This window comes from Equus przewalskii, chromosome 18 (genome assembly GCF_037783145.1).
Source record: "Equus przewalskii isolate Varuska chromosome 18, EquPr2, whole genome shotgun sequence".
Lineage (NCBI taxonomy): Eukaryota > Metazoa > Chordata > Mammalia > Perissodactyla > Equidae > Equus > Equus przewalskii.
Window position 1 is genome coordinate 43,139,129 of NC_091848.1, and position 27,395 is coordinate 43,166,523.

Below are 27,395 nucleotides of genomic sequence, written 5' to 3' on the forward strand. Positions count from 1 at the left end.
GATCTTCACAACAGCATCTGGGAAAGTTGGGATAAAAAAGGAGTTATTATAAAGATCTAATTAAGCTAAAAGAAAATTAAAGCAAAAAGACCCAAAACTTTTTTAATACATGCAATTTTTGACATATAATTTTTTGTACCTGGATTTCACCCTCTCTCCTCCAATTCTGAAAACATACACACACACACACATACTCACACAAATGTGGTTAGTGATTTGTTTCAAATTACAGTGCATGCCTCTGTAAGATGACCAATTCCTTGCCCCCATCCATAATACATAAATAAGAAGGTTCCTAGGGCAGAAGAAAGAGAGGAAATCTATGCTATAGAATAGATAGGACTTAGCATTCACTTTGGAGTAGTCCTTGACACAATGTTGAAACATTAAGCTGCTGTAAATTTTGTGTGACAAGTAAGCTTTGGAGATCTTAAAGAAAAAAGTCACTGGATTGAACTTCTTAATACTGAGGTTTTCAAACTGTTTGTTGGTTTGATTGATTTTTAGCAGTGGAATGCCCCCTTTTTTAGACAGTTTAATCAGAACCTAGCATATAAAAGAGATAAAAGAGGAGGAGCTCTTTCGAATGAAGTGGGGATGAGGAACCAAGGTCCCCCACACTCATTCCAACTCCTGAGTCACCCCTACTGAAATCTGAGTGCTCTGGAAGGGGCACTTTTGAAAAACTGCTATATTAATGATTTTATCCTTTTTCAGAGTTCTTCAAACTACAGTGAACAGTTGGAACGTATTGTGTAGGATTTGCTGTAGCGTGACTTTTATCATTTGAATCATATAAATGTATCTATATTTCATTAGCATAAAACTTGATATTTTCAAAGTTGTTTATTTTATGAAAATATGTATCTTATTTTTTTCTGGGGACCCAGGAATCAAAATAAGATGGCTGCTCCCAGACAGCTGCAATCTGGTACACATGGAGATTTTTAGGATGCGGGTCTTAGTTTTCATGTAATGTGTCTGATATTTAGAATGGGTGATCACACAAGAAAAAGGATCCTATCGGTTTGTCTTGTACACAAGAAATTCTCAGTACAGATTTGTTAGATGGATGGTTGAGGTCAGACTCCTTGCTCTGTGGTAAAAAACATCAAGCATCAAGTTCGACATTGAATGAATATCTTTATAGGAAAATCATAATTGACATGATTTTCTGCCCCTTCATTATTTTTTCAACATTGAAATAAAGTGATAGAGTTTAAGGTGGATTTTTAGCTACAGCTTTTAGGGATGTTAGCTAAGTATTAGAAAAGATAAGACATCTTCTAGCTAATTTCAACTTCTATTTATTGAGCATTTCCTAAATGTCAAAGAACCATGCAATGGCTTATTAGGCATTATATCACCTGAACTTCACAGTAACCTTGACAGAAATTACAATTATTATTCCCATTTACAGAAGAGGAAACAGACTAAGAGAAGTTAAGTAATGTGTCCAAAGTCACCAATTTTGTAAATGTTGAGGCTGGGATTTGAGGTCAAGTCTTCTTGGCTCTGGAACCCTATGTTCCAGAGCTTCACCACTGAGTTAAGGCATAATTTGTGAAGAATCCAGTGTTCTATTTCAACTTGAGCTATGCTTAGAATTACAATTATGCCAAACAACAGTGAAAACAAACTCCAATCAGCTCAAAGAACACATCTAGTCCTTTATAACAATAAAAACTTATTCTAGATTATCCCAACCATGGGGAAGGACCTAGACTTTGCTAAGCCAATTACTCTTACCTTTCCTTTCTCTTTTTTTCTAGAATCCAGAATTATTTCCACTAAATTTTAATGCAATTTTTGATACACTTCTTTATGGACCTCAAAATTAGAGTGTTTGACAAAGAACAGGTTGCCCATTGTTTTGAAAACCCAGCTGTATCACTGGAGTTCACTTCCATTTAATCCCTTCCCAGGCAAGAAATCCATGGCATGTTTTTTCCAGTCTCCCCGCTGTTTTCCTGGATAATGAAGCTGTCCCAAATTGCACTGAAACACAGAAAACTCTTTAACTACTGTTGCAGCAGGACTGTGACAGCAGTGGAATGCACCTTTGGGAGGCTGAGGGGAAGATGGTTGTGCATGCAGAAGAGAAATGGCGGCAACGCTAAAGTGGTCCCTAAAGTGGCAGCTGCCTGTTGTGCTCTTTGATGCCCGCATGGAAGGGAGGGGGAACATTATTTAAACAAGTGAACTCAGGAGACTAGTGCATTCCCATAGCCTTACATCATTGTGGAAGGAAAATGTGCCTGATGGAGCAAACAAAACTAAATACTTCCTTTCAGATTCCGTGTTGATACTTAATACCCTGAAATTGGGGCAAAGTTTACTGAGCTAATCAAATAATGAGAATGGTGCCTTTCGCATTAGTTAAAAGTAGCCCACTTACAAAGCCATCAAACAAAGGAAAGAGAAACTGCACGAGTGTACAAGCTAATCCCAGTGAGCATGGTCTTATTTTTTCTTTCTCTCCACCTCTGCAAGAGTCACCAAGATTTCTCTTCTCCGCTTTCACATAGCGAAGAGTATGTGGGTAGTGAGTAATCTGTTGTGGTGCCCGGGGGGCTGTAAAGCTGCATCAGATGGGGCCCTGTGAGTGGTGGAAGGAGGCCAGAATAGGAAATGCCGTAGGAGCATCTTGCAGGGTGTGTGAAGTCTGGAGTTTTTTAACGTCCTTTGCAAATAGAATAAAAGGGCTTCTTCTCTGCAGGCATGTTGAGCTGGCCTCAAATAAAATCTAAATCCAAGTATGAACTCAAACCCTGTCTCCCTTTCCCCTACCCATCCTCCATTTTATTTTCCTAAGCTTTGTAAAACCTCTTGTTCATCTTGTTTTATAGACTTCCTTCCAACTAGGGACATCTCCTTGCCCCTTTGAACCACACAAATATTTGCAGGACTTCACCCAATCAGCCTCCTTGCCTGGCTTTGGTTAACACAAACATTGCCTGTAGCAATTATAAGCTTCCTGGGTCCCTGGCTTCTCATTTATGACAGGTTAGAAAGCGTTCCTTTAACTGACAGAGTTGCCATGCTAAAAATAAAGCAAGTAAAATGTAATGACATTCTCCATACAGATCTGCAACAGGCTAATGGACAGAGTGTTTTCATCTTTTTTTTTAATTTATTATTTTTCAGGCCTTGAAATTGTTGCAACTTATGAAAATTAGTCTGTACTCTCCCTATTAGGGCCTAACAAACAAGTTGCTTAAGGCCCTTAGAGTCACGGGGAATAAAACCACATTTTCAACATGTTTTAAAGAAGAGAATAAAATAAAAGACAAAGGAAAAATAAACTCTTTTAAGAAGCAATGCATGCTTTGATTCTTTAGAAAAATCACTTTAGCAATGATTAGGACAGAATTTACTAGAATAAAAAATGAATAGCAAGCAAGAGGCACTTACCTATTTTAGGATTCATGAAAAAATACATTGTAGAGACACCTGTCATGGCATCTCCTTTTTAGAAAAAAAGAGGCCTCATTTAAAATGCAGGCTTATAAATAACTATGAAATTCCTCACAGAAGCAATTCTCTAATCATTATTTGGATATGGACATTGGCTCAGAGTTTCTATAGAAAGCATCTGTCTTTCTGAAGTAGGCCATCTCAAATCATGAAACGAAGTAGCCAAGAAAGCAAGACCTTGGCCAGAATTGACAACAGGCAACTTTCTCTTCTCTACCAGATACCTAAATATTAAAAAACAAAACAAAACAAATAACAAAATTTGAAAAACAAACAAAAAGTGCTGGGAGAAATAAGGGAGCCGATGACTTTTTTTCTACTTCTATCAATTTTATTTGTTTCAACTCTAAGAGAATATCAGATAGCTGGAAGAAGGAGCTAGCTCTAATAAGACACAGTGATAGAGTGAGGGCAGTTTCCTTCCTTTGATTGGATGAATTTATAGTGTTGAATTTGTGGTGAATGTCTATTTTAATTCTTTTAATTTAATGAGCATTTATTTTAATTTATTTTAATTAGTTAAGATCATTCTTATACTCTCTTTAAGTTCCTGCATCTTTCAAATTTGGGGACCTACTTGTTTTTGAAGGAAGAAAAGAATAATACAAAGAGAATAATGATGAGCCAGTCTTTCTCTCTGCGGAGAATTGAGGATCTAGGTTCCCTGAAACATAATAACATTAAGGGACAGTTTTTTGACAGAAAGAGACATGAGACCCTGATGCAGTTGAATAATGAATGGGATCATGGGACCTTTCTCCACGGAGTTCTCTACCAATGAGGACAAGACGCAAGTTGCTCGGCCACCTGATGATGTCAGCTCCCTGCTGACCAGAGCACCACTGACTCTCATGCATCCATTGGTCAAGCATTGTCTTCAGGTGGGATTTGCCAGCATATTTTCCCCTTAGGTACCAACTGAAGAGCTGATTGAAGATCTTCAAAGTGAAAATATTTCTGGAATCATCCTATGCCCTTCATAGTCCTTTTTTTTCTTTTCAAGTAAGGAGGGAAAGTGAATTTCTGGGCCGCCATTATTTACCTGTTAATGTTGCTTTCCCTTGGTGAGAGAGGTCTGGGGAAAGCTAGGGAGGCTTTTTGAAGGGCCTTCAATCAACAATTGGAGGGATGTATTCTGCTACTGTGTACACCCTCTAGCACTTGACTTTTAATTTTTACATCTAAATTATGAAATACCACTTCTACCAGCTACTGCCAGGAGCTGGGAACATTAATATTGATGTCCAGAAAGGTTGTAAGTGCAGCTGCAGGATGATTTAAAAGTGAGAATTATCAGGGATAGCATCAGAATAAATAAATCCACTATCCAGTCTTCTTACCTTTTCACCCCAAATTTTAAAAGGAATTTTTTTAAAGAAGGAGAAAAGTTAACATATGATCTAAGCCCATTAAGTCTAGCATAGAAATATTTCCCTCTCTCTTCCCACCCACACTCACCTCTCATCATAAACATGTATGATTGGCATGAGCTGAATGCAGTAAGGTGTGGGTTGCAGCATCAAATGATAAAAATAGACAAAAATGAGAGGAACGGGAGAGAGAGAGGGAAGGACAGGTTTGGACAGGATATGAGTTCTCCTACAGTGTTATACTCTGTTATAGCCCCATCAGTGTACAGAAGGCAAACCGATGCTCGTGATGTTTGGGAACCATCTGCTGAGCCTAAGGCAAATTTCACATTAAAACCCAATTTCAGTTGTGACCTAAAAATAAGGAGAAGTGCTGTGGTTCTGAGTGAATTCCTCTTTGAATGTCCTATCCCCACCCTCAGCATTGCAAAGTGAAGCTCATCAGGTGGGGACCTAAATGAAACAAAAGCCACGGGAGGCAAACACAGGGCGCTGAGTCCTTCCTCACCATGCCAAGATTTGCACAGCTGTGGTCGTGTCCACAAAGCAGGCTCGAGCCCTGATAGGACGAGTGGTAGTGAATCTGCTGGAGCGGCTCCTGCTCAGTGGAGCAGAGCGTTGATTCTTTTCCATTTCAAACATGACTCCACTTCGCACAGTTTGATTTTCCATCAGGAACAAAGATTAGGAATCCTCACTTAATTAGGGGAATCCAAGAATAGTTTTTCTCCAGGAAAAAAAATAAAAAACAAGAAATAAAGGTCAAAGTAAACTTGGTTCTAAATTCCCTTTGAATACTTATTTTTCTTCAGGCCCTCTCCCTTCCTTCTTGGGATTAAATAAGGGTAGATTACAATATTCCTGACTTCGAAGGGTTCTAATGTCAAGGACACAAATACAAAGCAATAGAAACTGTAAAAACATGCTGTAGTACTATACCTTGAATACATCGGTGCTTATGTGTACACATGCAGAAAGTCTTTAAAATAGGAGAATGAATGAGAAGTGCCTCACAGAAAAGGTGAACATCTTAAAGAATGCAATGGATGTATTCTAATGACACAAAATGGAGGAATTGAGCATCATGAGTGAACCCACCATCACTGACTACCAAAACTTTGCTTGGCCCTTACATTGCCTCAACGCATGAAAGAAGGTTGCAGGGTCCCAGTTCAGTCTCACATTCAACTAGACAGCGGAGCATCAGCAAAATCAAGTGGGTGAACTGGTTGTAGATGTTCCTGTTAGTATCTCATCACCTTCTCCTTTAGTACCTGCAGGAAAAACCTTGCCAGATCCCCCTATAGCCCATTGCTTCCCAAACATGACTATCTATGTGAATTGCTGGGGGACTGTGTTAAAATGCAGATTATGATTCATTAGATTTGGGGTAGGGCCTGAGCATCTGCATTTCTAATAAGCTCCAAGGTGATGCTGATACCGCTGATCTATGGATTATACTTGGAAAAGCAAAAGTATAGGGCAAACAGTGAATGCCTTTATATAGCTCTCAAAATTTTCATATCAAAATGGTGTATGTGTGTGCATGTGTTAAGCTAGTGACGGTGATGAGAGTACTAAAATTGTCAAGCCAGATGTCTTCTGAAAGCACGAACTAGATTTGGAGAAGTGTACATGGCATCTATAGCATTTTGTCTCCTAGTTCTCGTTATTAAACAATGGCATTTCGTTTTGGTCAAAGCCTGGAAGTTTTGTACAGGGAGATCTGTGACACTCTTATTATTCTCCCCCTCACACTCAAATCTCAGTAGAGCAAAAACTTGGATTGCATTATTAGATGAATTATGACTAAAAATTCGATTTCCTTTTCTGTAGCAATAAAAATGTGTTCAAAATCCCTTCAGAATTCACTGCTGCACATTTGGTGCAGTTTCTGCAAAGCCGCTTCAGAGTCTTTCACAAATCTATACAGGCCTAATCGCAAGGGATTCTGTTTTAACAGCTCTTTCAAAGTCTAGTTGCTAAGCTTTTCTAGGAGTTTATTTCACAATATAGTATTTCTGTTGCTTTTTTAGTGTTTCAGCATTTAGCAGTTCAACAGGGACTTTTTGAACACCTACTTTGTGCTAAAAATCTCCTGGGGACTAGAAAGATGCATAAAACCTGGTCGGGTGGACCTGGGTTCAAATTCCAGTTCTACCATGTACAAACCACATGACTTTGAGCAAGTCTAGATAGCCTATGCCTCAATTGCATCATCTTTAAAATAGGGATAGTAGTTCTTATTTATGTGTAAGGATCATGCAAGATAATGTATATAAAGTCTTTAGCATGGAATCTGTAAGGACTGAAAAAAATTAGTGATGGTGACAATGACATTATTATGGTACCTACACTGAAGAATTTCAAAGACCCAGCACTAGATCCTAAATTCTACAAATGTTACAATATGTCATCGTATAAAACATATTCTGAGATATAAATAATCTGCTTTCTAGAGAGTGTGTCTCTTTGTGTATGTGTGATTGTGTATATGTGTTTTCTATAGCCTAGAGAAGCTGACACATCATCTCACAAGCTTGGTTAATATTCAATGCAAGGATTTTATTTAAGAAGAAAAATGACAGGGAAAGGGAAAGGGTTAAATTTATGAAATAAATAATGTGCCAAGAGGAGCTCCTAGAAACATGAAACACTTGAATTACTGAAATCTTACCTCATTCTTTATTTCTCCCTATAATTAGACAAAAGAATATGCTGATATTCAAGCAATAAATGTTTGTTTCGGTCTTATTAACCTAACCTAATTAAAGAAAAGCAAATTCCCCAGATGAGATGTGAAACCTGATAGACTAGCCCAAGAGAGTGTGGACGTGTTCTCCCCAACATCTACCATATGTCGCCACAATCATAGTTATTGAAATGAGTCGAAGTGGATTTTTCACTCATGGTTAAAACATTTATTTCATAGGAAGGAAAAAAAGCCCTGTGTTTCTACATATAAACTTTGAAATAATTTAAAACCAGAATAAATCTTAAGACCCAGCTAAGAAATCTCAGTTGGGCTTTACAAGGTACCAGCATTTTTGCCAATGGAGATATGGCTAAAACTGGGACAAATGAATGGGACAGGGTTGTTTGGATACTGCTTTTTGTGATTCGAGTGTGGAAGAACACTATGGAGTAATGAGTTAGCACTGTCAGAAAATGCTTATGAGACAAGGACAACAATGTAGTCTTCTAGAAAAGTCCCTCTATTAGATGTGTGAACTTGGACAAATTATTTTACCTTTTTTGAGCTTTAATTTCCCCACGTGTTAAATGAGAGGATTGTACAAATTTCATTCTATCTCTAGCATTAAATCATTATCATTATTTTATCTTCTGTTGGGCAAGGCAATTTGACATTTAAAACTTCTACATTCAAACTGTTATTTTGAGTCTTCAATCCAGTAACTATCTAGGACCCATATATCTACATAGTCATTCCTGAATCACAAATGAAAATATAGTAACGAGCACAGCTGTTAAAGATAGGTAATGAAATTTGTGGGTACTATTATGATTTTTCCGTTTTGTAGATAAGGAAACACAAGTAGGTAAGGTAACTCATCCCAGGTGAGAGGTGAAGTCAGAACATGCATAGCAGACTGTTTGATTTCAGATACTACACTTTGAATCTATATGCTGTGCTGACCCCTTCTAAGTTTTTCATGGTGATGGGTGGGCAAGCTGAGACACAAAAACGTGCTTTAGCAAAATCTGTTCCAGAGGTGCCAAGTAGATCAACTTGGTCTCAGTAGATTAGAGATGTTAGGAAATAACGAGAAATGACAGAGTGATGCCAAAGAAAGTGGATGATGATAACTGATGGAGACAGAGAGTGTGGTGGGAAGAAAAGCAGTTTATGGGGCTGGCCCGGTGGCCGAGTGGTTAAGTTCGTGCGCTCCGCTGCAGGCGGCCCAGTGTTTCGTTGGTTCGAATCCTGGGCGTGGACATGGCACTGCTCATCAAGCCACGCTGAGGCAGCGTCCCACATGCCACAACTAGAAGGACCCACAACGAAGAATATACATCTATGTACTGTGGGGCTTTGGGGAGAAAAAGGGAAAAAATGAAATCTTTAAAAAAAAAGAATAGCAGTTTATAATTAGGCAGAACTGAACTCTAAATACTAGTTGTGCTGCTTCCCAGATGCAGGATCTTGCAACAGTCATTTAACTGAATATAAACTTGCTCAGGGTTATTGTAAGGATTAAATTAGATGAGATATATATATATATATAAAGTGTCTAGTGCGTCTATACTAGGGGCAGGGGGCGGTCATGGAAGAATCATAGCAAAGTCACAAGGGTAGAACTCACATGTTCCCAATAGTTTGTACCACAGTATCTTAGAATATTTTTGTTATTATTCTTTGGATGCCTGATCTAAGAAGGCTTCCCCTCCCCATCTGGATTACAAACCTCTTGAAAACAAAGACAGGGTCTGCTGTGGTCTGTGTATGCACAATAGCCAGGTGGTACCAAGCGCATGGTGGCAAGAACTTAATAAATACTTCCTGAGCGGTATTCTGAGGGTATCCCTACAACTCTGTGTATTGGGATGGAATAGAAACTGGAAAAAGGGAGATTAGCTAGAAGGCTGCTGGGAACGACAGAAACATTTCCATTTTAAACCTACCAAGTCAGCAGTTCAGAGTCTATATTGATTTGCTTTTCAAAAAGAATATTAATTTCCCTTTAAAAATGTGGGTGAAAGACTAAACAAATTGGACCTTGGATTTATTTACTAAGATGCAGTCCCTGATTATTCTCCTCTTTAAATCATCCCACCACCATACTGTGGGCCCTTCCAAACATTAATATTAATGTTGCCTTGCTTCCAGTAGAGGCTGGTGGATGTGGCATTTTATAATTCAGAAGTAAAAGTGAAAAGGGTCTCACAGTTTCAACTCCAGTGCCTTTACTGTGCCACTTGAGGAAAAGGGAAATTGAAGTGTACAAAAGGGATCCAAAAATTAATAATATTTTTCTTAAGATAATTAATCCCTATGAAAATGTTCCAGATTTCTATTTGGGCAAAAGAATGCTTAATGTCCAGTTTCACTTCTGATCACACTTGTGTTCGTGTGGACGTAGTTTCACCATTTTTTTTTTTTTGGTTGAATTCATCCTTCCATTCATTCATTCATTCAACAAATATTTTTTGAGTGTCTTGCATTCACCAAGCTGGAGGTAGTCATGAACTCAATAAAGTTCCAGCCCTCAGGCACAATTTGAAATCTGTTCCTCTCAGTCCTGTAGAAACTGGCAACACAAGGTTAAACTGTAATTAGTTCACCCAACGGATGATAATTGAGCACCAACATAAATCAGGTACTGTGCTGGTCCTGGAGTTATGTACCAATGAATAACACTGGATCTCTCTCGGGGGGCTATCAGTCTAGCGGAGGCAGCAGACACACAAAGAGAAAAGAGGGGTTGATAAAGGATATACAGTCCTGGAGAGCAGTAGCAGTTTTCTAGGGAAAGGTCAGGGAAGATGGGAGGAGAAAGGCATTTCAACACAAAAAGCATCATGTGAAAAAGACAAGAGGCCAAAGAGAGTATGGAGAGTGCTAATAGAGAAAGTAAAGTACGTATGAGTATGAAAATAGGAATGGAGTGTAGAAGCCAAAATGAAGCAGTGCAGGACGTTGGAGAGATAAGCAGTTTCAGAATGTATGAGCCTGGTATGCCATATCAAGGAATTTGGACTTGGTCCCTCATTGCAGGATAAGCTCCTTCTGGAGCAGGATTCCAGCTTATTCTGCTTTCTTTGTGTACCCTTCATGGCTGGTGAAGGTTGAATAAGCGCACAGGAGTGGAAGGATATGCTGAGTGAGTGACGGAGGCGGGCAGGGTATAGAGGATGGTGATGACGCGAGCTGATTTTTCCTTCAGAAAAAGTGCTCTGGCTGTATGGAGCACGTGCTCATAGGGAACAAGGCTGGAGCCGGCAAGCTTGTTAGCGGACCATTGCATTAATCCCAGCAAGAAAATACGGTGTGAAAACTAGGATGGTGGCATGATCATGGGATTTTCAGCCAATTGGGAATAGGAACACGTTTTTGCAATCTTCAGTGTAGTATTCATATATTTAGATTTTTTTGTTTTTGATTTTTGTTTATTTGTTTGTTGGTTGGTTTGTTGGTTTCTTTTTTTTGCAGAATTCTCAAAGTTTTATTTATTCCTTTTTCTCCTTTCCTGCTAAAGAGTTCCCCCACCTCCAAAATATGCTTGCTTGGTCCCGATATCAATGTCAGACACATAGCAGACATTTTAGAGACAAGTTGTGTTTTGGTAACTAACAATCATTTTGAAGCATTTACTCTTCAATTCCATATACATTTCCCTCTTAATATATCTCATTGAGATAATCAGTATTAGCTTGGTATTGAGCTGTGGTTCAGAAGTATTTGCTTACACTACGATCTTTAAGTCCCAAATCTATACTACAAAACCTCTTCTCCAGGCCTTGCTTCCCTCTAATATTGTCTTCTTACTAGTTGCAGAAATGACTAAGTGGCATGGCACCTCTCTGCACTCCTAAGGTCCTGCACGTGTCTTGTCTTTGCTGGCTTACTTCTGATTGACAAAATCAGCATTCTCTATGCTCCCTGGTAATGATGAGAGAATCTTAAACTCCTGACAGTGGGAAGTTACTTCCTCTTTGAAGTCCAACATGACAAAAATTTCTGCCTTTTAGATTGTCATGAAGATTATTACAAAATATCGCTGGAAGCAGTCGAAGCAAACTATTAGTGCCATGAGAAAAACAAAGTTCTATGGGAGCTTGGCAGAGAGTCTTGAAAGTCTCTTCCCTCAAGGAATTTTTAATTTCTCCAAAATATTAAATATCTATGAAGATGATATAAATGACAGAGGTTTTAACAGAGAGAGATCATGTCCTGTAGTGTTTTTAGGGAGGAAATTGTTTTAGTGCTGAACTTTAATGGATGGGATGCTTGATTACTGAACACTATAGGAAAGGAATTCCTGACAAGGAAATGCGGAGACAGGGCACAGAGGGGAGGGAAGCATGAAGTTCAGTAAGATGTGGCCATAGGATCAGCGTAGAGAAGGGGAGGAGGTGGAATAGAAAACTATGGTTAGGTTATAGTGTGGTGGGTCTTGTCTGATAGGCTGAGGGTCTGCTTGTACTTAGCTGAGCAGCAGGTGCAGAGTGCAGAAGCATTGCTGTGGGAGGAGCATGCTCTGTGCGCTCCGGTTAGGGACAGAAAGCTTCAGGTGGGAGGTGGGGTCTTTTTAACGATCCTTGATCATTCACATAGAGTGTGAAGGACATTCCACCCAGAAGGCAGAACAATGTGCCTAAAGGTGTAGAGGTGTGAGTGCACCAGGTCCACTTGGGAATTTAAAAATAAGTGGTTGTAACCACCATGTGTACCTCTCCACGGCTGATTCTGCTGGTCTTTCATTTGGAGAGACAGAAAGATGAAGGCTAAGCAAGAAGCCAAAATGCTCATCATACCCAAAGATAAAACAGGGGAGTGATGGGTAATGGTGGGGTGCAGTGACTGCCAACATCTATGCCTCAGTCTCAAAAGTGACTGTGTCTCGGGTCCCCTAATCGCATGCTCTAACGTGTCAGTGTTCCCTTCCACTCGTGTTTTCACCATATTTCCTTTACTGCCCATTCCCCCTTGCCTTCTGTCACCCTGGTACAATTTCCTTTTCTCATGGGACTTTGACTTTTTTTTTTAAATCTCTTCATTCCCATTTTGGCCTTATATAACCCTAATTCTGTGTCTATAATAAGGCCATGCTAATTCGTGCTGTGAGCTTATGAGTTTTCTTTAAGCATGGAGAGAGGTCATGAGACTCAGTGAAGGGATGTTTCTCTCTTCCTGCAGTGGCTGCTCTATAGTTCTGACCGATTCACTTTCTCATTCATCAGATGGCTTCGCAGAGAAGTGAGTGGCCAGATCTGGGTCTGGGTCACAGGCAAGAGGAGAGTAGGATGAGGATGGAAATGGCTGAGGATGGGAGTCAGCCAGGAGGGAGGTGAGGCTGATGGACAGTGCCACTTGGCCTATTGAAACGCCATCCGCTTTGTCACCAAGCGGCAGAGGCCAACAATTTGCACGACGTGATTAGTACAGGAAAGCAAATTAAACAGTTATTAAAGGGAGGCAATCAATTGGTACCTGGCAGTAGGCTGTGAGACGATCTGTCAGTCTCCTTTATTAATTGAAGAACTGCCTTCAGGGGAGCCCTTTCTGAGTAGGATTACTTAGTTACACCAAAGGCCCAGTCTCTTAGCAAGTAGCCTTTCATTATTATTAGCAATAATACAACAATAACAATAATATTAATAGCAAATATTATTTTTCTGGAATGGTAAATCTTGGAGGGTTTTTTATTATTATTATCATTACTGTTGTTATTAGTGTAAGAAATTCATCTCCCTCATGCTGGGCTCTAATTACCATTTTTATGTGTACTATATATTCTTTTACTTAGGCAAAAGGATTTATTTATGCAGGGACTTTTCCCCTCCCTGCATTGCTACTCTGAAGCTTAACTGTTTATAAGGGGAGCAAGCTGGACTGACAAGAGGGCCATATGTGTCATCAGTGGAAGGTTGCATTCTCAAATAATAAGCAAGGTGGCTGCAGTGTGATTGAACACATGATGGCATGTAAGCATGGGTTTGGAGTTTCCTTTCATTTATTTCATCCAAACATAAGCTAGACAATGACTATCTGTATTCTGGCAAGGATTTCAGCACCAGCTGAGAAATTGGACTGGTCCTTTATGGTTCCTTCTAACCCCAAGAATCAGCAATTCTATGTTTGATGATGCTGAATGAAGAATACCTAAATAATCAGGAGAAAGCTATGCCACTTCTGGAAAAATGATACTGCTAGATTCCTGCTTCAAATAATTACAACGAGAACTTCTTTTAGTGAGCTCCTAATCCTTGGCCAATGAGGCAACGTCAGGAACACTACCTCTATCAAACCTAATGTTTGAGTTAAGGAAGAAAGTTAAAGAGTATTCTCATGCTACTCAGGACATTGTGTGAACAGCTCAGGAATGATACAGACATCAGATATACCCAGCGGTCATTTAAGAGCAGCTTCTAGCAGCTGAGATCCAGAGTGGACTGAAAAATTTTAGGCAGGTTTGTGTGTGTGTGTGTGTGTGTGTGTGTAGCTGGCTGTCTTTTCATCTCATCTCTCTGTCTCTCTCTCTCTCTCACACGCACACACACAGATTCCCCTCTTTGTCTTCCACCCTTTTCTCCCAATTGTCTCCAAAGGGGAGTTTCTTTATCCCAATTTGTGAACCACTTCCTTTCTTTGTCCTTTGTCAAGACCAGTCCTTCTCAGATTTATTTCAACTTCAGTGTATCTATGAATCTCTGAGGATTTTGTTGAAGACGTCTTGGGTGGGCCTTGACATTGTGTATTTCTAACAAACTCTTAGGTGATGAAAATGCTGTTGGTCAGTGGACCACACTTGGAGTAGGAAGGCTTTAAACCAGCCTACTTGTCTTTTTACCTTGTCCTTTCTAAGGCTGACTAGAGAATAACATAATCTTCCTCTCTCTCCTGGCCTCCACTAGAAGTTCTATAAGAGGGGCAGCTACCTGGATGAGTATACATGATTCACAGCAGGAGGAGACAACAGTGGACTAGGCGCAAGCCCTCTGCTCTTGCCTGACAGGCATGCTGCCTTGTAGGCCAGAGGCAGAGAATGATTCAGAATGCTATCAGTCCAGTTACCAAAATTGTTGAATTAAAGGTCTAAAGACTTGAAATTCTATAAACCCACATACTTGAAAAGCCAAACTGGGCAAAGATCTCAAGGCATATTTTTTTATGTTGTTAAGAAACAATCTTCTGCAAAACCTTTACTATCAACTTACAGGAAATTTGACAGTGGGTGCTATGTTCTGCCCTATAATTTTATTTTTATATCATCTTAAAGTTCTTTACGAGGCACACTAAAGAACTGTGAAGAAATGGAGAAACAAAGATGGAAAGGGGGAAGAAAAGTTGTGCCACTTAGACTTAAACTACCACTCTGAGTGATGAGAGGGAGGGATGAGAGACACAGCATCAGCACCAGACTCCAGAAATTCAGGAGTGATAGTTCTATTGTTTATAGTGAAAATCTTTGAAGGAGTAAATCAGAGGAAAAAGACAATGGAAACAAGGAATATGGAAGGTTGGAGAAAGTTCATGGAGAGGCAGAATCAAGGCAGATTCTAAAGCAGATGATGGAGAAGAGGACAATTAAAAGGAGTGTTCCTATTTCGAATAATTTGTACACATAAAATTATGTTTCAGTAAAATACATTGAGAGCAAGAGCTTCATCTTATATTTAACTTTGGGTCCTCGGAGGCTGGTATGGTACTTGACACATAATATATGCCAAATAAATGTTTGTTGAATGTAAGGATAGATAAATAAATGGTAATGTACCATCAAAATTCTTAGCTATATTCAAATCTCAATGTAGGGAGTATTATTTAAAAGAGTGAGATATTGAGCTGGCACTCGTTATTTTCATAGATAGATATTACTCTATATAATGTAGTAGAATTTAATCTGTGTCTTGATTTGATAAGAGTGGAGCGAGCAGGAGAGTAAGCTTAAGGTGGAGAAGGTGTGATTTAAAGAATAACAGATACTCATATTAAACGTTCTTAGCATATACAAGCAAAGAAACCAAAAAGAAAACAAATAAACAAACAGGCAGGAGGAAACTTTTGGAGTTGATGGATATTTTATTACCTTGATTGTGTGATGGTTTTATGGGTGCATGCATATCTCCAAACTCATCAAATTGCATACACTAAATATGTCCAATCATTTTGGTATATCAACCATACTTTGATAAAGCTGTTAAGAAAAAGAGAGTCAATGAAAATAACAGGAGAAATGTATGAAGAATTCAAACCAGGAAAATAAAAAGCACTCGCCCCCCAACCCCTCAAAAAAAAAAACAAAAATTTAAAAAAAAGATGTTTATCCCTTCAATATTGGTGCTTTATTAATGATCACAGCCATCAAGGAAATAGAAAAGAAGATTCTTACATTCCTGTAGAAATAACAAGGAAGGGAGCGACATTTGGCCCTCTACTTCTCCATTTTCAAAGAAAAAACTGCAGTTGTCTACTATGCATCTCTTTACAGACTTTTTGACATCCCAGAATCCTGACGTAAGATTGTGGGATAGGGAAATTTCAAGAGCATTGTTTGCATGTAAGGTAGAGAAATCAGTCCAGATGGCAAAAATTCTTGCTAATCGTGTGTCTCCTGCCTGTCTTCCCATCCCAAATAAGAACCAGGAGGCAGCGAGAGCGTCACTCAGTGAAGACCAACAGCTGGAACCAGGACAAAGCCCAGTGTATCTGTATTTGTTGAGGTCCCCGCTGGCCCACTTTGGTTTCAGCCACAAAAAATATAACGCATTTCAGCATAAACATATAACAAAGATCAATCGTTACCAACTAAATGACAGCTATGAGAGGACTGAGGGAGGAGCTTCTGAGGAGATGCTCCAGGTCTCCCTGGAGACAGCTCATTTGGGTTTACATCCTGAAAGGAGATGCAGGTACTCTTCTTTATAACCAAAATAATCTTTGTGATATTCCACATGTTGTCTATTATCTTTCTCTAAGTTTCTGTTTTTCCATATCTTTTTGCATTTCATACCAAGAAACCTTCTTGAATACCATTTCAATAATCACTCCAACAACCTTGTTTTCCTGATCTGTCCAATTAGTTATCTACATAAAGATATTTAGGAGAAGAAAGCCCACACCTTCTTAACTGCCACTCTTCATACTTCAAGTTAGTCAGGTCCAGCATAGGTCATTAGCATAGAGCCCCATCTGAGGTGGCCTTGAGTGAGGTCCCAGCAAACACATTTGATTGCTTAAGGGAACAGGGTTAATTGCCATCCTCAATGCTTATAAACAGAGAGAGGTAAACGTGCCTCACCAGCTCACAAATACATGAAAATCAAATTACCCAGCTAACAGACTAGATGTAGTTTGGGTTTATATCCTCCTTTTTCTAAAGTACACCAACAGATGAAAGGGTGAAACAGGTGAGAGTTGGCTCACATCGAATATACCCTTTTTCAATTCTGGAATGTTTTTAGCTTCATCTTTAAAATTTGTTGTTTATTTCATTTTCTTTGTTTGCAGGCTTGAGAAATTAGTCATTTTCCCAGAGAAAATCAGATAGTGAACATAAATCATTCAATCTCTAGGTCATTTATTTTAAACCATCTTAAAGTTCTTCTCACTTTCCAAAGTTCTTATCATCTACGGACTGAGAGAAGAATGGAAGGCTGCACGCTTCTTGCAGATAGACAGTTACTCACATAATTTAAAATCCTACTGGACAAGTAATTATACATCATCTCCCCCTTGATGCCTTCTACCAAGTAGTCAGAGACAGAAGCTTTGAAAGGGTCCAGGGTACTACCTTAGGAGCGCTGTGTCCTGCTATCTTTACTTACAAAGGAAAAAAGTGCTTTCATCAGAGATTTTACCTAGCAAGTGGGCAGTACATATGAAAGAAGGGGATGAATATCGTATTCATTTCTCCTTAACAAGACTGTTCTAAAACAAAGTGGCAAAAAAGCATAAAATGGTAGGGATGTACATCAACTAATTGGAAAATTAGAATAATTTACATTACTGTGGCATCTACAAAAGTCACATAACCTCTTCAGACCAAATATTAAGTCTTTTTCATCTGTAGGGTGAGGAAAAAAATTCTACACTCCAAATTTTTGTTTTATTTTTGAGGCAGGGGGGAATTAAATGATATTAGCTCAATGACTAAAAGATAACGCTTACTAAACATTAATCATTATTGTTAATATTTCATTTTTGTAAAGTTTTGAACTAGAATATGGGCTCCTAAGCTTTTTATTACCAAGTATCCATTTGTTTTCTTTTTTTTACTCAAGACCCTACATTTGGGAATATTTTCATACCAAACCTGCTATGTTAGTCAAGGAATAATTAAATTGTTCTCCTGTTTTTAACTGTGCAAAGACATAGAGCTGTCAATTAGAGCTTCGGATCTTTGTGATATGACTGCAACCATTGAGTTCATATTCCAATCCACAGTAAAGGAGGATAATACTTTAACTAAATCATGTTAAACTATGTAGTCTCATCTTGGAGGAATATGAGCTGATTATTAAAAATATATCAAGGACCTAGGTTTTCAGAGGTCTTGGGCAAGGATACACATCTGCAAAGTCACTTTTATAACTAAAGCTCAATGTGGTTGAAGGTTCTTAGATGCTAAATAGAGTCAAGGTAAAGATGTGCAGTGTAATTTCAGGGACATCAGAGGGTATCTGTATCCTTCCCAAATCCCATCAACTGGCTAACACCTGCAATTTGGCTTATAACTTCAGAAACAGGATCACAATTAATGCAAGAATAATAAGAGAGGCAATATTTTAACCTGCTATTCAGTCAACAAACACTTATTGAAGGTCAACTATTTGCAGGCATTTATATATATTATAAATGAAATATTTGAGCTAGGGCAGCAAAAGTGGGGGAAAAGATCTTTGAGCTGTGTACACCTGAGTGATAGAGAACAATAAAGAACACAAAATGAGGAGCTGGGGATGGCAAACTGAGCCAATTTCCCTGAAACTGACCAAGGTCAAGACCTCTAGATCAAGTGATCAGGAATGTTTTAAGAGTAGAAATTTTTACTTTGGGCTAATTATGTCAAAATGGCCTTTTTCTAACGTACGTATGTGGGATATTTTAATAAGGGCCCTCATCCACTTTTCAAAACTTCTTGCTACTTCAACTTCCCAGGCCACATAGGTACAGCAGAGTTCCTTCAATCCACTTGTTGGGATAAGGTGACATGACTGGCTCCAGCTGTCTTGTCCACTTCAAAAATCCAAAAGGTCCTGGAGATAATGTAGCTCTGCCTCATTGCAATCATTGGGAATGTAAGCTGACAGGGAGGAAGTGACCCCTAATTCTTAACCTCTGTCCACACAAGGAGCTGTGGATAGAATGGTGGAGCACAGGGTTCAATTCTTGGCTATCACTAGTGTCAGGGACAGCTCTCCTTGCGAGAGGCGCTCTTGGGTGCCTACCACTGGAGGCAGAGGGGAGCCTCAAACCCCAGCTCATGGTGGAGCCCTCAGCAGGGCTCGCGCACAAGATGACGCATCATGACTTGCAAGCCCCACTCAAAATGTGTTTTTAAAAGACCGCAGACATATATTTGTCTACTCACAGCTTTTGTAGATTCTCAAGAACTATACATACTTTTTAGAATATACACTGTTTCCTTTTTTTTCCTTAAAACTTTCAAGTGCTTTGTCTCCAAGCATACAGAAAACATTTTAAAGCTCTGTGCACTGAGAGAAATAGGGGTGATAGAAGCATTAATAAGATTGCAAGCCTGCCCTCTCAGCTCTCACCATTTCCTAAGAGAAACAGACTTGCATCAACCTCCAATGAGATCAGTATGCAAAGTACAGAGGAGGAAAGGACTGTTAACTCTACCAGATGGGGCCAGTAGTCAGGAACGGCGTCCAAGGGGAGGTGTTATGTGAAAAGAGGCTGAGCAGAAGTTTACAAGGAAGGCAAAGAGAAGTGGCCGAGGCGGACCACCTGGGTGCATGGGGTATTGCAGGAATTCTAGTAATCTGGTGTGTTACCACCGTACGCTGCTTGTGGCGTTATTTCTGGAGGTAAATGCTGTAAGAGAGATGGAGATCTGATGACGAAAGACTTTGCATTCAGTGCCAGGTGATTTATACTTATCCAAATGATAAGGTAGGACTGGTATGGGCTGAATTGTCTCCTCTTAAGTTCTATGTTGAAGTCCTAGCTCCCAATACCTCAGAACGTGACTGTGTTCGGAGACAGGGCCTTTAAAGAGGGGATTAAGTTAAAACGAGGCTGTTAGGGTGGCCCCTAATCCAATCTGACTGTCGTCCTTATAAGAAAAGGAAATTTGGAGGCACAAGGCGACACCAGGGATGCATGTGCACAGAGGAAAGGTCATGTGAGACCCAGTGAGAAGGTGGCACTCTACAAGCCAAGGAGAAAGGTCTCAGAAGATATCAGACCTGGATCATGGACTTCTATCCTCCAGAACTGGGAGAAAATAACTCTCTGTTGTTTAAGTCGCCCAATCTGTGGTATTTTGTTGCCACAGCCCTAGAAAATTAATACAGAGCCTTTATCATCAAAGGAGGCATTTTCAAATACAGCATTGGTATGTTCAAATTGGGCCTTTCGAAGTCTCAATATGTTGATGTTGCAATCCTTTCATCATCTCAATAACCTGAGGTAGTTTTATTCTGTTTTGTTTTACAATCTCTTTTTTGGACCTTAAAAAAAATACAGTCACAAAAGATATCTTATTTTGCCACTTTAACCAAGAAATCAATGGATCTAGAAAGTGAACCCCAGCATGCTGAAACCAGTTTGTTGTTAATGCCATCAAATCGATTCTGACTCCTAGAGACCCTGTGTACAGCAGAGTGGAACTGGGCCGGATCTTGGTGCACCATCCTCTCACCCTCCGGTGCTATGTCAGACAACACTCCACTACTATTCATAGGGTTTTCATGGCCAACTTTTTTGGAAGTGGGTGGCCAGGTCCTCCTTTCTACTCTTAGTCTGGAAGCTCTGCTGAAACCTGTCCACCATGGGGGACCCTGCTAGAATTTAAAATACCAATGACATAGCTTTCAGCATCACAGCAACATGCAGCTGCCACAGTATGACAACCAACAGACATGTGGTGTGGCTCCCTGACCAGGAAACGAATCCAGGCTGTGGCAGTGAGAGATCTGAATCTTAACCACCAGACCACTAAGGCTGGCTCTCAAACCAGTTAGTGCCATAATTATTCAGTACACCACACAACATTTCCAAGCTGGGGAGGGATGCGATTTACCTCTGGCAAGAAGAACAGAACTATCAAATCTGTAATAAATAGAAATCCTTTTACCTTTCACACATTTTCATAATTTCCCCTGCTGCTTCAGCTAATTAATTACCAATGCTATTTGTGTTTAGACAAGGGGGTTTGTCTCCTTCACAGCCCATCTGCTTCTTGGTAACCTTGCTGTGAAGTCACTGCAAAGAGGAGTTGCTGATAAAGCTATCATCTCCATGGCAACCCGCTGCTATGTCACAAACACAGGAGTGTGACCTCACTGCAGTTAAAAGGAGAAATCAAACTGGTGTCTGTTGTATGAGGCGATAAGAGTTTTTAATCAGACACACAGCTTATTTATTTTTTTCAGAAATATAGGAGGGAAGGATCCTTCTAGAGAAATGTTACTGCAATAACCTTGACACTAATTACTAAATATTAAACGAACATTTTAATATTAAGAGTGCAATAGAAATGTGCAGCTGGTTATACCTGGGTGAAATGTCCTCTGTAAGTATGATACTGATTCAGAAAGATCTTTTCTTGTCTATAAAATGTGAATTTCTCCCTTCTTCAATTGCCTTTGCATTCATTTCTGTGGGCTCATTAGTAATGACAACAATTAACATTTAACACTTGCAACCCGCTATATCTAACAACCCATGAGGTAGGGACCATTGTCTCCATTTTACAGATAAGAGAACTGAGGCTTAGGTGGAGGGGCACACAGCTGGAGTGGTGGAGCTAGGTGTGGAGCCCAGAACTACGTCTACTAAGTCAGGGCTCCTCCCCACCATGCTGTCCTGCCTATCTGTGAACCACCTGCCCCTCAACACAAGCTTGGCAGTAGATTCTTTTTGCTGGAAATAGAGTTTTCAGAATAAGAATTTAGTTTCATAAAACCTTACCAGTTTTCAGACATTGACGAAATTTTAGTAATCAAAGAAATGCAGGATATCAGAATTTTGTCTAATTATTTTATAGATGAATAAATTTAGTTATACAGTAAAGGACTTTTACCCAAAGCAGCTCAGGGATTATCTGCTGCTCCTTTGATTGTTTAGAGTACAATCACAAGCTTTTCTTGTGATGTCTGTGTCTATCCCACTTTTTTTAGCAAGTGCAAATGACAGTGGTAGTGCCGTGGAGTGGCCAGTGGGCCCTCCATCCAAATGCCTCCTGACAGGTCACCCGAAGTGCACACAAGGGGTGCTTGCTCTGCTCGGACAACCTCAAGGCAGGTCCCAGTCCTTCTCTTCTACCAATGCCTCTTGAAATCCCTTCCTATGTAGACATTCTGGAGCTACCAAAGGGAAAAGGAAAGCACAACAAAAGAGCAACAGAAAAGCGTCAATGTGGTTTAAAATACCAGTTTTGTGATTCCTTTTACTTTCTTGACATGGTAATTTAGGACTAGTCACAGTTTCCTTGAAAAAAATCAGCTTGAGATTCTTCCTTAAGGAAAAATAATACTCTATTTTATTAACTGGGATTAACAGAGTATAAATTAAGTAGGGGCTAATTCAGTGATTTTTTCATTTGTCGCCCTTTTGGCTCTATACAAGTTAATTTCTTTAACATCCAACTAATGAGACCTTTATTTGTCCTGCAGACATTCTATGACTGTTTGTTATACATCTCCTAGCAAAGATGACACTCCTGGTATGATATTTACCAAGCTTGAGAAAGTAAGCGGCTTCTTCCTTCCTTATTGCCTCCATTTGTACAGCAGCCCATATACCGAAGGGGAATTATGACGTGTAGCCACAGAGTGTCTCTCCTAGAGGAGAGCTAAACACACTGAGTGAGAAGGTGAATTCTGAAATCGACCTGCAGCAACTGTTACCATAAGTTCTGATCAGCCTGTTATTTTCTTCCTTGGATGGCTGGTTAACTAGTTACTCAGTTGTATGACGCAGACAGTAAATATTGTAACTTGCAAGTGCTGCATCCCTCCAACTGTCAGGGAGCTGAGGCAACAGCATTCATTGGGCATTTGCTGTGTGTGCATGCACTAGACACTGGTAAGGGAAAACCAAGAAGAGAGTGTGTGCAGCCCACACGCTATAATTGTTTACAATATTATGGAAGGTTAGCAGGACCAACAGACATCTAAGAGCACAAACCAATGGAAACAGAATCAAAGATTAGGCCAATTTTGTGTTTCAGAGTTATATAAGTGCTAGAAATAAAAGTTATCAGACAAACTCTATGTTAGATGGCATTTTTTTTTTGTTTTTTTTTTTGGTGAGGAAGATTGTTACTGAACTAACATCTGTGCCAATCTTCCTCCATTTTATGCGGGACACCACCACAGCATGGCTTTGTGAGCAGCACTAGGTCCACACCCAGGATCCAAACCTGCGGACCCCGGGCCTCCAAAGCAGAGCACAGGAATTTAACTACTATGCCACCAGGCTAGCCCCTAGATGGCAATTTTTAAACAGGTGATTGGAAAGAAAGAATATAAAAATTGTGGGGCTGGACCAGTGGTGCAGTGGTCAAGTGTGCACGTTCTGCTTTGGCGGCCTGGGGTTCACTGGTTCGGATCCTGGATATGGACATGGCACTGCTTAGCAAGCCATGCTGTGGTAGGCATCCCACATATAAAGTAGAGGAAGATGGGCATGGATGTTAGCTCAGGGCTAGTCTTCCTCAGAAAAAAGAGGAGGATTGGCAGATCTTAGCTCAGGGCTAATCTTCCTTGGGGGGGGGGGGGCGGAAAAAATATAAAAATTGCAATTCTGAGCATTTAATATGTGCCAGGAACCATGTTAAGCATTTTACATTTTTCTTATCATTTAATCCTTTCAACAAACCTAGGGCATAGGCTTTGTAGTTCACCAGTGAGAGGACTGAGGTTTGAGGAGTTAAGTGACTTGTTCAAATCAGTAGGCAATACATTGGCAAATTTCAGAACCTGTGTATTCCAGAACCTACAAGTTTATGACAAATTGATGCTGCCTGGAAAGATCAGATAGGAAAATGACAGAGGTACAGCACAGAGATGAGAAAAGTAACATCCTGCAGAGAACAGTTCAAATCCCCTTCATTTCACTCCCCTCATTTGGATCGACTGAGGGCAGAGCAGGATGGATTGACTTCCCCACAGCTTTGCCTGTGACTCCTTCAGAATCAAAAACGTCTTCCTTTTTTTCTTGTAACACTGGAGAAAGATATGCCAGCACACCGTGGTTGAAAGAACTCTCCCTCTTGCAATCTTCCACCTTTGAACACATTCGCCTTTCAGGAATTAACTGAGTTACATAGAAAGACTCAGCAGGATTAATATATTGATAGAATTGATAGATTTTATTTTGTACCCATATACCTGGGTAGTTAAAACTGTGGTTATTTATGGTCTGCTGTTTAGACGTCTTTGCCGTTATATAACATCCATCGATCTACAACACTCATGTTCTCAGATATAAATAATTCACTCAACTTGCCTGTAATGTTGTGTTCTCATCTGTCCCTGGAAACATTAAAGAAGGCAAATACCTGGAGTGTTAAGACACTTCAACGGGTGTCCTTGTAGCTGAATAAGTTAGATTTGGATAGATGGGAGCAGGAATCACTGGTTGGCCTTAAAGTTTTGATTATAAATTGGAGACAACTAGTGGCTCCAGAACATTATTTATCAGGGATGTTGTATGAGCTGAAAGAAGTGTTGTTTAGCTTTTCTTTAACTATGTAAGCTCATATATAATTTTTTTTTTTTTAAAGGAAGATTAGCCCTGAGCTAACTACTGCCAACCCTCCTCTTTTTGCTGAGGAAGACTGGCCCTGAGCTAACATCCATGCCCATCTTCCTCTACTTTATACATCGCACGCCTACCACAGCATGGCATGCCAAGCAGTGCCATGTCCACACCCGGGATCCAAACCGGCGAATCCCCGGCCGCCGAGAAGTGGAACGTGCAAACTTAGCGGCTGTGCCACCGGGCCGGCCCCGTTGTGCCACTGGGCCAGCCCCCATAATTTATATTTTTAAGAGAATAAAGCAGGAATGGGGTTGAACTATACACACTGTTACATAATTGTTTTTTTTTTCACACAACACTGCAGTTAGGACATTAAGTATACATTATGAATAGATCTACTTCATTCATTTTTATCACTGCATAGTGAATTAACCATTTCTTTTTATGGATTTAGATTGTTTCTACTGTTTTCTTTTTGTTGTATAGTTTTTTCTGTTTTGCTATTACAAAGAATGCTGCAATGAAACTCTTTATATACATATTTTGCAAAATTGCTGAGTAGCTCTGTGGGGTAAATTTCTAGAAGTTCAATTGTTAGGTCAAAGGATAGGTAGATTTTACATTTTTATAGATATTGCCAAAGGCTGTACAAAATGCATCATTTTAAACCTCCACCAAGATATATCTAGCATTCCAATGTATTTCCCTTCAGCATTAAATTTTTACCATCTTGATGTGTAAAATATAGCCAAACTTTTAGGTTAAATTTCTTTAATTATGAGTGAGTTTGAATATTTTCTTATGTTGATTGAGCATTGGTATTTCGTGTTTCTGTAAATAGTTTGTTCATGTCATTTTCTCATTTTCCTAACAGTTTTACAATTTTATCTATAAAATTGTTTTAATACTGAAAATATTACTCCTTAGAATATCATGTGGGCTAGAAATAGCTTTCCCAGTTATCATTTCTCTTGACTTGGTTTAAGATAATTTGGGGAGTAGTCGAAGTTTTAAATTTTTATACAAATTTATCAATATCTTTTAATGATTTTTTCTTTTTAATTCTCCATCTCAGGAATTTAAGAAAAAGAATCACGTATTTTCCTTTCGTCCTTGTATAATCTCATTCTTTCCTTTTTCTGTTTATATGCGTATTAGTTCTTTGATCTACTCGGGATTTATTTTCATGTAAGATATAAGAAAGTGATACAACTATTTGTTTTTTAGCCACTAGCCTATTGTTCCAGCAACATTTGCTACATAATGTAGCTTTTCTTCACCTTTACCATGTTCTCAATCCCCTTAGGTATTTATCTCTATGTACAATTTTCCTTTTCCATTGTTCTTTCGAGACTCTGGGCAGTACAAACATTTCGAATGTCGTAGCTTAAGATGTTTGAATAGTTAGCAGTGCCAGTTCCCCAGTCATTAGTACTTTTCACAGTTCTCCAGACTTTTCTACATGCTTTTGTCTTCCATATAAAATTTGAGATCTTCTTGGTATTTCGACTGAGATTGTGGTAGTTTTATCGACTTAGAGGGAAATGCTATCATTAGAATATTGAATCTTTACCCAAGAATAAATTATGTATTTCCATTTACCCATTTTTAATTCCATGGGGTAACTGAATAGAATATCTTTTTAATATATTCCTTTCTTAGTGTTCTTCATAAGCTCTACAAATTCTTAGGAAAATCTACGTTCATTCAACATCTAACATGTTTTGCTTTTTATTAGTCATTTCATTTTCCATATGTCATTGTTTTACCTTCTCTTCTCATTTAACCTAAGAAAGTTTGAAATTCAACAGCAGCAAGTTAATTCTTCCAAATTCTGAATACCAGCCTTTTAGCTGTGGAGGGTGAATGGCACAGGATTTAAATAATGACTAATGTTCTAAACAGCATAAAGCAGCTGCCTCTCGCTGCTTGTTACTGGTGTACCATCATTACTAGTGCAGGGTTGAGTGATTTGTGTGAAGTTTACTTAAGGATCACTGCCATTATATATTTATGAATAACAGCAAACACTATTTAGGACAAGCCATTCCCTGAGAATTGACATGCCACATCGGGGACTGGATGATCGAATTCCTACGCCTGTGCTTATGGCCAACAATCTGTTTTATAAGCCAGCCTCTGCAAGCTAATGGTCACAGTCACTAACCATTCTATTCTCATTTTAATAAAAACTGCAAAGACAGGACAGAATAATAAGAGAAGAAAGGTGATGGATGTACTGTTTAGGCTATCCATAAACAAGTAAAATCTATTTAACCCTATTTGGAGGAACAACAGAAAAAGTGCAAACTTGTAGTAATAACAGCAAGACGTTGTCGTTTGTACTCATGTGCTCCTCTGGATTCTAATCCCTTTCTCCAAAAGAGGGGGCAGAAAGAGGTATGACTGCACAGAGTAATCAACTCCTCATGCGTTTTCTCTGTTTCCGTTCTTGGTGGTGTGTTTTACTGGGGGTTAGAATCACTACAGCCTTCTGCAGCTATTCAAATAACCCGATGTTCTTTTCCACTACAAGACTATTTGGTCAGGGAACAATTTTTCTTAGAGTGGAAGGTGCTCTGATCTTGTGGGGGACACAAAGGAACAAAGGATTCACTTAAACTCTTGTCTTTGACCAGGCTATAGAGCTTTATGAGGGTCAGAAGCCAACAATCTACCTGCTCCCCCCACACTCCATTTTACCCTTCCTCAGTCTTATCTCTTGTCCCTGTGCCTATTCTCTACTATCAAGTCCAGCAGTGCCAACCTTGACAGGTCAATAAGTCGGCTTAGTCATAGAACAAGGTGAATGGAATTCCTTTTGGATATTCACTGGGAGACTGATGTGTCTTAAACTTGTATTTTGTCCACTAACCAGATCCAGAGCTGGCTAAAAGTCTGATGACTTT

At 39.4% G+C, this 27,395-nt stretch overlaps 1 long non-coding RNA gene across 1 annotated transcript; it reads right to left on the reverse strand.

Moving 5' to 3' along the window:
* Window positions 1–15,592: 15,592 nt before the first annotated feature.
* On the reverse strand, window positions 15,593–21,009 carry LOC139076949 (uncharacterized). The gene is made up of 2 exons (XR_011529040.1): window positions 20,855–21,009; window positions 15,593–15,727 (listed from the first exon to the last, which is right to left on the reverse strand). It is a non-coding gene; the product is annotated as an uncharacterized lncRNA (long non-coding RNA).
* Between the last annotated feature and the right edge of the window lie 6,386 nt (window positions 21,010–27,395).